We start from the raw sequence: 10,944 nt of genomic DNA on the forward strand, positions 1-10,944 counted from the left end.
TGCAAGGAGGAACAAAAATGCAGATTCTCCACCCAGAAGAACCTCTCCCCCTTTCCAGGGAAACCTCCTTTGGTAGCCCACTTGCCTTCCAATCGCAGTGGTCAGAAAGAGGCAGCCCCACTCCCGAGCACCTCAAAACCCAGCAAATCCTGCTGGATGCTTGCCCCAGGTGGGACTCTAGGAACCGGCTTCAAATTACAATAAAGTGACAATGCTTTGCAGGGACAAAATTTGAGGATTTCCTAGAAGCCGAGGGATTCTTTGGGCTGTTGCTTCTGGGGCATTAGGGTCCTAACAATGACTGCAAGACACTATGTCTGCATTGGGGTTGGAGGGTGTGTCTCAGGACCTCTTCAAGTAAACCCTCTTTATCTTCACCTGGGGTGTCTTGTGGTCTCTAGACCACCAGTTGCAAACTTGGCTATACCTTACAATTACCTGGGAGAAAAATACCAATGAAAACTCTTTATTCAAGAAAATCCATTAAATCTCAGTTAAAACAGTGAGAGTCTGTGGCACTTAGGCCACAAACTGCTCCTTCCCTTCTTTCTCCCCATCTCAGAGCAATGACTAAAGCTCTGATCCAAGTGGGTGTGGCCAAGAAAATAGGGCTCCCTTCCCCCTCAGCTCCTAGTCAATCTCACTGGCATCTCGCTGGGAGGAGCAGGCTGCCAGCATCTTCCAACAATGTTTCCTCTCTCTGCTCCAAGTTGCAGAGGCTAAATTCCTGATGAGTGCAGCCAAGAGACTGGGGCTCCCTTCCTCCACCCAGCCTTCACGCACAGGGAAGAGGCTTGACTCCAGGCATGGCAGACTGAGAATACTGAGGCCCTGATCACCCTTGTCCCAGCTTACATGCTCATGGGGCAGAGGTTCTGCTTTGGGGACCAGAGGCTACCACCCCAGTACCCTGCTCATTAAGCAGGATGTCATTCTGAGAGATATGAACCACTGTCCCTGCCCTCAGCTCCACCACAGAGACTCAGATTCTGTCCAGTCAATCCAGAAAAACTGAGAGCTCCAAAGCACTCCCCCCAAATAACTGACTTTATTTGAAACAGAGCGTGGGGACATTCAAACTTAAGAATGCTCTGAAAACAATGGATATTTTGGTGGTAAGCAATTAAAAACAGCTAGCTGTAGGTCTGCTAGTTTGCTAGAGAGAACTAGGGCAAAAGACAGCTTAGAAGAGTCCTCCTGGGGTCAGAACAAATCTCAAAGACTGGCTTTAAAAACTATTCCCACGAAGAAATATTTGCAGAAGGAGAAGCAAGATGGCGGAGTAGAAGGACGCTTGTAGCTCACCCTCTCCCACAAATACATCAAAACTCACATCTACAGACCCATCAGCCAACCAGAGCACTTGCTGAACTCCAACAGAACATTGCTCTCTTCGAAAGACAAAGATGCCAAAAATCTGGTAGGAGAAAAGGAAAAAGAAAGAAGAAAAAGCAAAACAGTGTGGGACCGGTCCCGCGGGGAGGGAGCGGCAAAGGAGAATAGTGCTCCTTCGCTGGATCCCCCTAACCCCAATGGAGAGGCCAGCGGGACGGAGGGGGAGCCTCTGAGGCTCAGATCTGTCCGGAGCACCCCTTGACCCAACAGAACTAAGTTAAACAGGCACAAAGGGTCCCTGTGACACCCAGCCCGAGACGCGAGCCGGAGGATGGGGGCGGCTGCACTGACGCAGCCCCAGGGGACGGCAGGGGGCTGCGCGCTGTGGCTGGGAGGGGATACGGAGCAGAACAGCCTGGGCCGCCCATGAATTACGTTGAAAAAAAAAAAGCAAAGCAACACTACTGGTGTGCGCTGGGGGTAGGGGCGCCGTAGCCTTTGTCTCCTCAGACCCACTGCGCCATTACTAGTGCTTCTTGGGAGAAGAGAAGTGGGGCGCAGCCACAGCTGCCATACCCTCTTGTGTGCAGCGCCAGGGCGGGGGTGGGGCCAAGACCTGAATCCGCACCCGGGGACTCCGCAACCTCCTGGGCAGGGCTGAGACTTGTTAACAGCCCAAGGCAGATAGGATCTTTCTGCCCTAGTACTTCAGAGAATTTACCCTGCCAAGACAGACAAGGAGCTGAGTTTTGGAACGGAGCAGGGCGGGGCGGTTGCATGGTCTTCCCCGAGCCCACCTATGGAGCATCCACCCGAGGCAGAGCGGGCAGCTGCACAGAGCAGCAGAGCAACTGGCGCCGGGAGAGGGTGCGATCCACCAGCCTGCCTTCCCCCAGCACAGCATCTGACTGCGGCATCCAGAGGGGTAATGACCCTCCCGCCCACCGCGAAGGAGAGCAGCACCTGACCCAGAGGTGGGAGGCAGCACGATCTTCTTGCCAATAGGCACTGAGAGCAGCACAGACAAGAGCGGCAATGGAGGGCCTCTGAAAACAGCAAGCTGAGTTTGCAAAACAGGACGAAGACAGAAAAACTTCTCGATAAAACCATTAACAGCACACAGTCTCCAGGAGAACACATCCTTTTTTTTTTTTAATCTTTTTTCTATCTGTTTTATTTTCTATTACCTTTTTAATCTTTACTTTTTAAACAGTTGTATGTTTACAGTTTTAATCACTTTTAAAATCTTTTTATTATTATTTAAAAAAAATCCACCTCATTTCATTTTTAATTCTCTTGGTTTTGATCTCCTGTTATTGATTATTCACAGGTTTCAAATATTGTTTTTTTATTTTTTCTCCTTTTTATTAAGATTTTTAAAAGTCATCTCAACTTGATTGCTATTCTGCTTCAACTTGCTCTTCTATTATTGATTATACACTGTTTTCAAAGCTTTTTTCCTCTCTTAAAATTCTCCCTTTTATCTTTCGTTAAAATCTGTTCTATTTTCTATTACCTTTTAAAAGTTTACTTTTTAAACAATTGTATATGTCTCCAGTTTTAATCTCTTTAAAATTTTTCTTTTAAAATATTTTCCTTTTTATTTTAATTTTTATTACTTGTAAACATCCACCTCATTTCATTTTTATTTCTGTTGGTTTTGATCTCCTGTTATTGATTATACACAGGTCTCAAATATTGTTTTCTGATCTTTTCTCCTTTTTTTAAGTTTTCAAAAGATGTCTCAACTCAACTGCTATTCTGCCTCAACTTGCTCTTCTATTATTGATTATACACTGTTTTCAAACCTTTTTTTCTTCCATTCTTTTAAAATTCTCTCTCTCTCTCTCTTTTTAAGTTTTATTTCTGCTTAGGCTTTAGATAGATAAATAAATAAACTCCTTAGGGACCACAATAGATAACTGATACTCCTTAGGCCACAGTGCCAGAGAGATATGAGCAATATGAAGAGGCAGAGGAACCACTCCAAATTAAAAGAGCAAAAGAAATCCCCTGAAAGCACGATCAATGAAATAGACATTGAGGGCCTACTAGATCAAGATTTCAAAAATGGAGTGATCAAAGTACTGAAGGAACTAAAAGAAATAGTGTTTAGAGATTTAACATATGTAAAAAAATGAAATTAAAGCTATAAAGAAGAGCCAAGTAGAATTGGTAAACTCATTGGCTGAAATGAGAACTGATCTAAAAGCTGTACAAAGCAGGCTAGATAATGCAGAGGAATGAATAAGTGACCTAGAAGACAGGACAACAGAAAGCACCCAATCAAAACAGCTGAGAGAAAAATAAATAAAAAACAATATAAGGGACCTATGGGACAATATAAAGCATGCCAATCTACTCATAATAGGGGTTCCCAAAGGGGAAGAAAGAACAAATGGGATTGAAAAGGTATTTGAAGAAATCATGACTGAAAACTTCCCAAACCTAAAGAAGGAATCAGACATCCAAGTAAGGAGGCTCAGACGGCCCCAATAGGAAGAACCCAAACAGACCCACACCAAGACATATCATAATCAAGATGGCCAGAATCAAGGATAAAGACATGATCCTAAAAACAGCAAGAGAAAAAACAAAGAGTGAGTTACAAGGGAACCCCCATAAGGCTGTCAGCTGATTTCTCTACACAAACACTACAGGACAGAAGGGAGTGGAAATATATATTCAAAGTCCTGAATGAAAAAAGATGCAGCCTAGGATATTCTATCCAGCAAGGCTATCCTTTAGAATAGAAGGAGAGATAAAGAACTTCACAGACAAGAAAAAAATAAGAGTTTAGCAACACTAAACCCATGCTAAAAGAAATATTGACAGGTCTAGTCTAAATAGAAAAGAAGCAGGATGCTACAAAAAATGAGAAACTTATAACTGGAAAGGTGATAACTACCATGAATTACAAATAGAGTGAACACAAAATTGTAAAAGAAGACATCTAAATCATTAAGAGTGGGAGAGAGAAGCAAGGAAATATAGAGGTTTTTTTTTTATTTAAAATATTTTATTCTCGGTAGGATGGGTTTGAGATTATATTACTATCTGTTTAGTACAAACAGTTATAGTAATAGGTTAATAGACTTACAAAAATAGGTAACCACAAGCCAAAAACTTACAAGTGAGTCACAAAAACTAAATAAAATCCAAGATAATACAAAGGAAAATTACCAAACCACAAAAAGAAGAAAGGAACAAAGAGGAAATACCAAATCAACTGCAAATATAAGTTCAAAATGGCAATAAACACTCATGTATCATTAATTACTGTAAATGTTAATGGACTAAATGCTCCAGTCAAAAGATGTAGAGTGGCAGACTGGATAATAAAGCAAGAACCTTCAATATGCTGCATACAAGAGACCCACTTTAGGGAGAAGGACTCATATAGATTGAGAGTGAAAGGATGGAAAAGGATATTCCATGCAAATGGAAAAGCCAAAAAAGCAGGTGTAGCAGTACGGACTTCAGACAAAATAGACTTTAAAACAAGGGCCATAAAGAAAGATAAAGAAGGACAGGAACCTTACTTCAAAATGACACCTGACCCCAATGTTCATAGCAGCACTATTTGCAATAGCCAAGACATGGAAACAGCCTAAATGTCCATCAACAGATGACTGGATAAAGAAGATGTGGTATATTTATACAATAGAATACTATTCAGCCACAAAAAAAACAACATAATGCCATTTGCAGCAACACGGATGGTACTGGAGAATGTCATTCTAAGTGAAGTAAGCCAGAAAGAGAAAGAAAAATACCATATGAGATCGCTCATATGTGGAATCTAAAATAAATACATAAATACAAAACAGAAACAGACTCATAGACATAAAATACAAACTTGTGGTTGCCAGGTGGACGGGGTGGGAAGGGGCTGGGATTTAAAATGTATAATAGATAAACAAGATTGTACTGTGTAGCACGGGGAAATATATACAGGATCTTGCAGTAGCTCACAGCAAAAGAGAATGTGACAATGAATGTAAGTATGTTCATGCATAACTGAAAAATTGTGCTCTACACTGGAATTTGACACAACACTGTAAAATGACTATAACTTAATAAAAAAAAGTTAAAAAAAAAACTATTCCCTCAAAGGGACCCAGGTTTAATTGAATCAGACCCTAGAGCGATTTATGCCTTACAGCATTGTTGACAATAGAGCTGACAATTCACAGAGCATAAATGGTGGGTCGGATACCAGCAGAGGCAGACAGTTTTACAGAGAGCTCAGGGAAAGAGAGTGTGAGAGAGTCCTGCTAAAACTCCTACCATCCCAGTTACCCTGCGTATGTCCAGGGCTGCATCCTCTTAGCAGTCATATCAGTGCTTCACAATGAGGGGGCAAAATGCTTCACTAAATAGTCCATCCAAGTCACCGAGGGAGTAAACAAGCAAATGACAACAAACCCTGGAGAAAGGGGCAGGAAAATCAGTATCCACCATTGCTACAACATATTAATCAGAAAGTCTAATTTTCAACAAAAAATTATCAGACATACAAAGAAACAGAAAAACTATACAGAAAAACTATGACCTGTAGGCAGGGAAGAAAGCATACAACAGAAATTGTCTGTGAAAGGGCACAGAGAGAAGATTTAACAAATCAAGATTTCAAAACAGCCATTTTAAGTATGTTCAAAGAACTAAAGGAAACCATGATTTAAAAAAATAAAAGAAGGAATGTCTCATCAAATAAAGAATATCAATAAAGACAAACTATTTTTTAAAAAGAACCTAGTGAAAATTTTGGAATTGAACGATACAATAGCTGAAATGAAAAATTCCCTAGAAATTCTCAAGAGTAGATTTGAGCTTGCAGAATAAATAATCAGCCAACTTGATGATAAGCCAATAGGGATTATGTAATCCAAAGAAAAAAGATTAAAAAAAAAGAGTGAGAAAAAAATGAACAGAGCCTCAAAAAACTATATGGGACATCATTAGGCACACCGATGGCACATGACAGAAGTACCAGGATGAGAAGTGAGAGAAAGCAGGAAGTCATGACTGAAAGAGATTAATCTTTCACATTTAAGAAGCTCAATAAAGTCAAAGTAGGAAAACACAAAGAGACACACACCATCATACTAAATCATACTAAAAATGCTGAAGGGGAAAATTTTGAAAGCAGCAAGAGAAAAGTGATTCAGTACATACAAGGGGACTCAAAAGATAAAAAGCTGACTTTCCATCAGAAATAATAAGGCCATAGGGTGGTGAGATGACACAGCCAAATGCTGAAAGAGAAAGACTACCAATCAAGAATCTTATATACAGCAGAACTATCTTTCAAAAACGAAGATGAAATAAAGACATTGCCTACTCCCTCCAAAAAGAAAAAACAAAAACAGAATTTTTTGCTAGCAGCCCTGCCTCACAAGAATTACTAACTGAGGTTCTTTAGACTACTAGCAAGTGATCCTATGCCATATTTTGGATCCGTATAAAACAAAAATAAAACAAAGAAAAAACCCAAAGAGCACTGGTAAAGGTAGTTATATACTTATAAAAGGCAATACAGATGAGTATTTCTTTAAAAAGGATACTATGAACAAATGTACAAAACAGAAACAGACTCATAGACATAGTAAATAATCTTATGGTTATTGGGGAAATGGGGCAGGAAGGGATAAATTTGGGAGTTTGAGATTTATAAATGTTAGCCACTATATATAAAAATAGATTTAAAAAAGTTTCTTCTGTAGAGCACAGGGAATTATGTTCAATATCTTATAATAACCTTTAATGAAAAAGAATCTGAAAATGAATATATGTATGTATATTCATGACTGGGACATTTTGCTGTACACCAAACATTGACATGTTGTAACTGACTGTACTTCAATAAAAAAGAAAAAAAAAGTGAAATAAATGTGTATTTCTTTTCCTTTTAACTGATTTTAAAAGAAATTATAAAAATAATATATACATAAAATTATACTGTTGGGCCTATAATGTATGGAAATACATTTCACAATAACAACACACAGGAGGTGGGGAGCAAAGCTGTATGGAGTAAGGAAATAACACTGGATTTTAACTTGAATTCACAGGAACAAAAGAAGAGGACCGTAAATGGTAAATTAGAAGATTAACATAACAAAATCTATAAATATATACTGTTCTTCTCAGCTTCTTTAAAGGACATAAAATTACATAAAGCAATAATTGTAGCAAAGTATTATTACATATGTTACATATACAGATGTAATATGTATAATAATATCACAAAAAGTGGAAGAGAAAATAGAGAGCTATAGGATATACAGAATATATATGATGTTCGGTATCTCCTTGGAATTAATATAAGTCTAAAATAGATTCTGCTAAGGTGAGACGTATATGGCAAGCCCTAGAGGAAACACCAAGAAAACAAATAAAAAACAAAAGTGAAAAACATAATTAACAGAATTAGAATGTTACACTACAAGAGATTCACTTAATGCAAAAGAAAGCATGAAAGGAGGAACAGAGAAACAACAACACGATACATACAGAAAATGACAAGTAAAATGGCAGATGTATATCCCACATAGCAGGTATAACATTCAGTGTGAATGGATTTAACAATCCAATCAAAAGGCAGAAGTGGTCAAACTGAAAAAAAGTAGAGATACAATTATGTGCTGTCTACAGGAGATGTACTTTAGATTCAAAGATACAAATAGGCTGAAAGTAAGAGGATGGAAAAAGATACATGTTGCAAGCAGCAACCATAAGAAAGTTGGAGTGGTTATACTAGTATTAGACAAAATAGACTTTAACACACACACACACAAATACTATTACAAGAGATAAAGAGAGCCAATTCATAATGATAACAGGGTCAATCCATCAGGAAGACATAGCAGTTAAACAGACGTGCACTTAACAACACAGCCCCCAAAATATGAAGCAACAACTGACAGAATTGAAAGAAGAAATCGATCACTTAACAATAATAGTTGGAGACTTCAATCCTCCACTTTCAATAATGGATAGAACAAGAAGATAGAAGTGCAACATGGAAACAGAAGACTTGAATAACACTGTGAACCAAACACTATCAATATAGAAGACATGAACAACACTACAAATCAAATCACTAAGAGGCATCTATAGTACCTCTAATGAACAACAGCAGAACACACATTCTTCTCAAGTGTACATGAAACATTCTTCAAAATAGACAACGTACAGGACCATAAAATAAGCCTCAATAACCTTATATGAATTAACTTACACAGTTGTGTGTTCTCTGACCACACTGGAATGAAATCAGAAATCAATGACAGAAAGAAACTTGGGAAATTCACAAATACGTGGAAATGAAGAAACACACTTCCAAATAACAAATGAGTCAAAGAAGAAATCAAAAGGGAAATTAAAAAATACTTTGAGATGAATAACAACAAAAGCACAGCATACCATACCTTACTGAGTGTGCTAAAGCAGTGCTAAGCAGAATATTTATAGTCGTAAATGCCTATGTTAAAAAAAGAAGAAAGATCTCCAATAAATAGCCTAAAATTCCACCTTAACAATGGAAAAAGAAGAGCGAACTAAACCCAAAGCAAGTAGAAGGAAATAACGAAGATCAGAGTAGAAATTAATGAAACAGAATTTTAAAAAATAGATAAAATCAACAAAACCAGAAGATGATTCTTTGAAAAGATCAACAAGATTGGCAAGTCTTTAACTCCAATGACCAAAAAAAGAACAGAAAGAAGAATCAAATTACTGAAACAGGAATGAAAGAGGGGACATTACTCCAGACATTACAGGAAAAAAAGATTACAAGGGATTACCGTGATCAATTATTTTTCAACAATTTATTTAATTTAGGTGAAATGGACAAATTCTTAGAAGGACACAAAGAACCAAAATGGACCGAGGAAGAAACAGAAAGTATGAATACAACTATAGCAAGTAAAGAGATTCAATTAGTAATAATCTTTAAAAAAAAAAAACCTACACACAAAGAAAATCCCAGGCTTAGACATCTGCTGAATCTGCCAAACATTTAAAGAACTATTACCAATTACTCACAATCTCTTCCAAAAGTGAAAAATAAAACAGCAAACAATTCCAACTCATTCTATGAGTCTAGGATCACCCTGATATCAAAATCAGACAAAACATAACAAGAAAAAAAAAATCCTACAGGTCAATATATCTTACAACTAAAAATGCAAAAATTCTCAACAAAACACTACCAAACAGAATCTAGTAACCTATAAAAAAGATTGTACACCATGACAAAATGGAATTTAATCCCAGGAATGCAACATTGGTTTAACATCTGAAAATCAATCAATGTAGTACACCATATTGATAAAGGACACAAACTCGTATCATCTCAACAGGCACAGAAAGAGCATTTAACAAAATTCCACACCTCTTCTAAATAAAGCACTCAATAAACTTGGAATGGAAGGAAATTCTTCAACTTGATCGAGTCTTTATGTAAAATCCACAGCTAATATTATACTTAATGGTAAAAGATTAAATGATTTCCCTTTAAAAAAGTTTTTTTGTGGGGGAGGTAATTAGGTTTTGTTTGTTTGTTTGTTTACTTATTTATTTTAATGGAGGTACTGGGGATTGAACCCAAGACCTCGTGCACGCTAAGCATACACCGTACTACTGAGTTACACCCTTCCCCCAAATGATTTCACACAGGCGACCACATGGATGAACCTTGAAAATATTATGCTAAGTGAAAGAAGCCAGCCACAGAAGAGCATACAGTGCATGACTCCATTTGTATGAGATGTTATGAGCTACAGAGATTAAGATTAATGGCTGTCACAGGCTAGGGAAGGGGCAGGGGAGGGGTTTGAGGGGGGATGGCTAGGGGTGCAGGGTTTCTTTTTGAGGTAATGAAAATGTTCTACAGTTGATTGTAGTGATGATTGCATAACTCTGCGAATATCCTACAAGTTGTTGAATTATACGATTACAAATAGGTAAATTGTATGGTATGTAAATTGCATCTCAATAACTCTGTTATTAACTAAGAACAACCCAATGCCGTGTGGACACCCAAAAGCTTCCCCTAAACTGGCTGTAAATTGTCTTGGGGATGGGGATTTTCTGCTCAGGGCCTCCTTTGTTGCCAGCTCTGGCTTGGTTCCACAACACCCTGACCCAGAAATGGAACCCAGCCTTCTGGGTTCTGTCCTCCCAATCTGCCCTGCCTCTTAGGAAGCATCCATGACGCCACTGCAGTTGGGGCAGAGGAGACAGGAAGGGGTGACATTACAGAAGAGCAGGCAGCTTTCAAAAGAAGAAACTTCAGGCATCCTGGTTTTTAGGACACACCACATCCATTTGTTAACTGACGGGCCCTCCACAGCCTTGCGCTCACGGTCCCCACCGTTCCTCAGGCTACGGCTCCAGCAACGCCCTTCCCTGCCTGAAGCAAACCAAATTCCTCCCTAACATCTCTTAGGCGCAGCTGTTCAAAACCAGACACATCTTTTGTGGCCTTGAGATTGTCCTTTCAATGGCCCCTGAGCTCACGTTCCACCCAAGAAATTTCTCGGGTTTTTTTTAAACAAAGGTAAGTGTCTCCCTAAGAAGAATTCGACTGTCAGCTGTTGACAC

The sequence above is a fragment of the Vicugna pacos genome, chromosome 15, assembly GCF_048564905.1.
Source record: "Vicugna pacos chromosome 15, VicPac4, whole genome shotgun sequence".
Lineage (NCBI taxonomy): Eukaryota > Metazoa > Chordata > Mammalia > Artiodactyla > Camelidae > Vicugna > Vicugna pacos.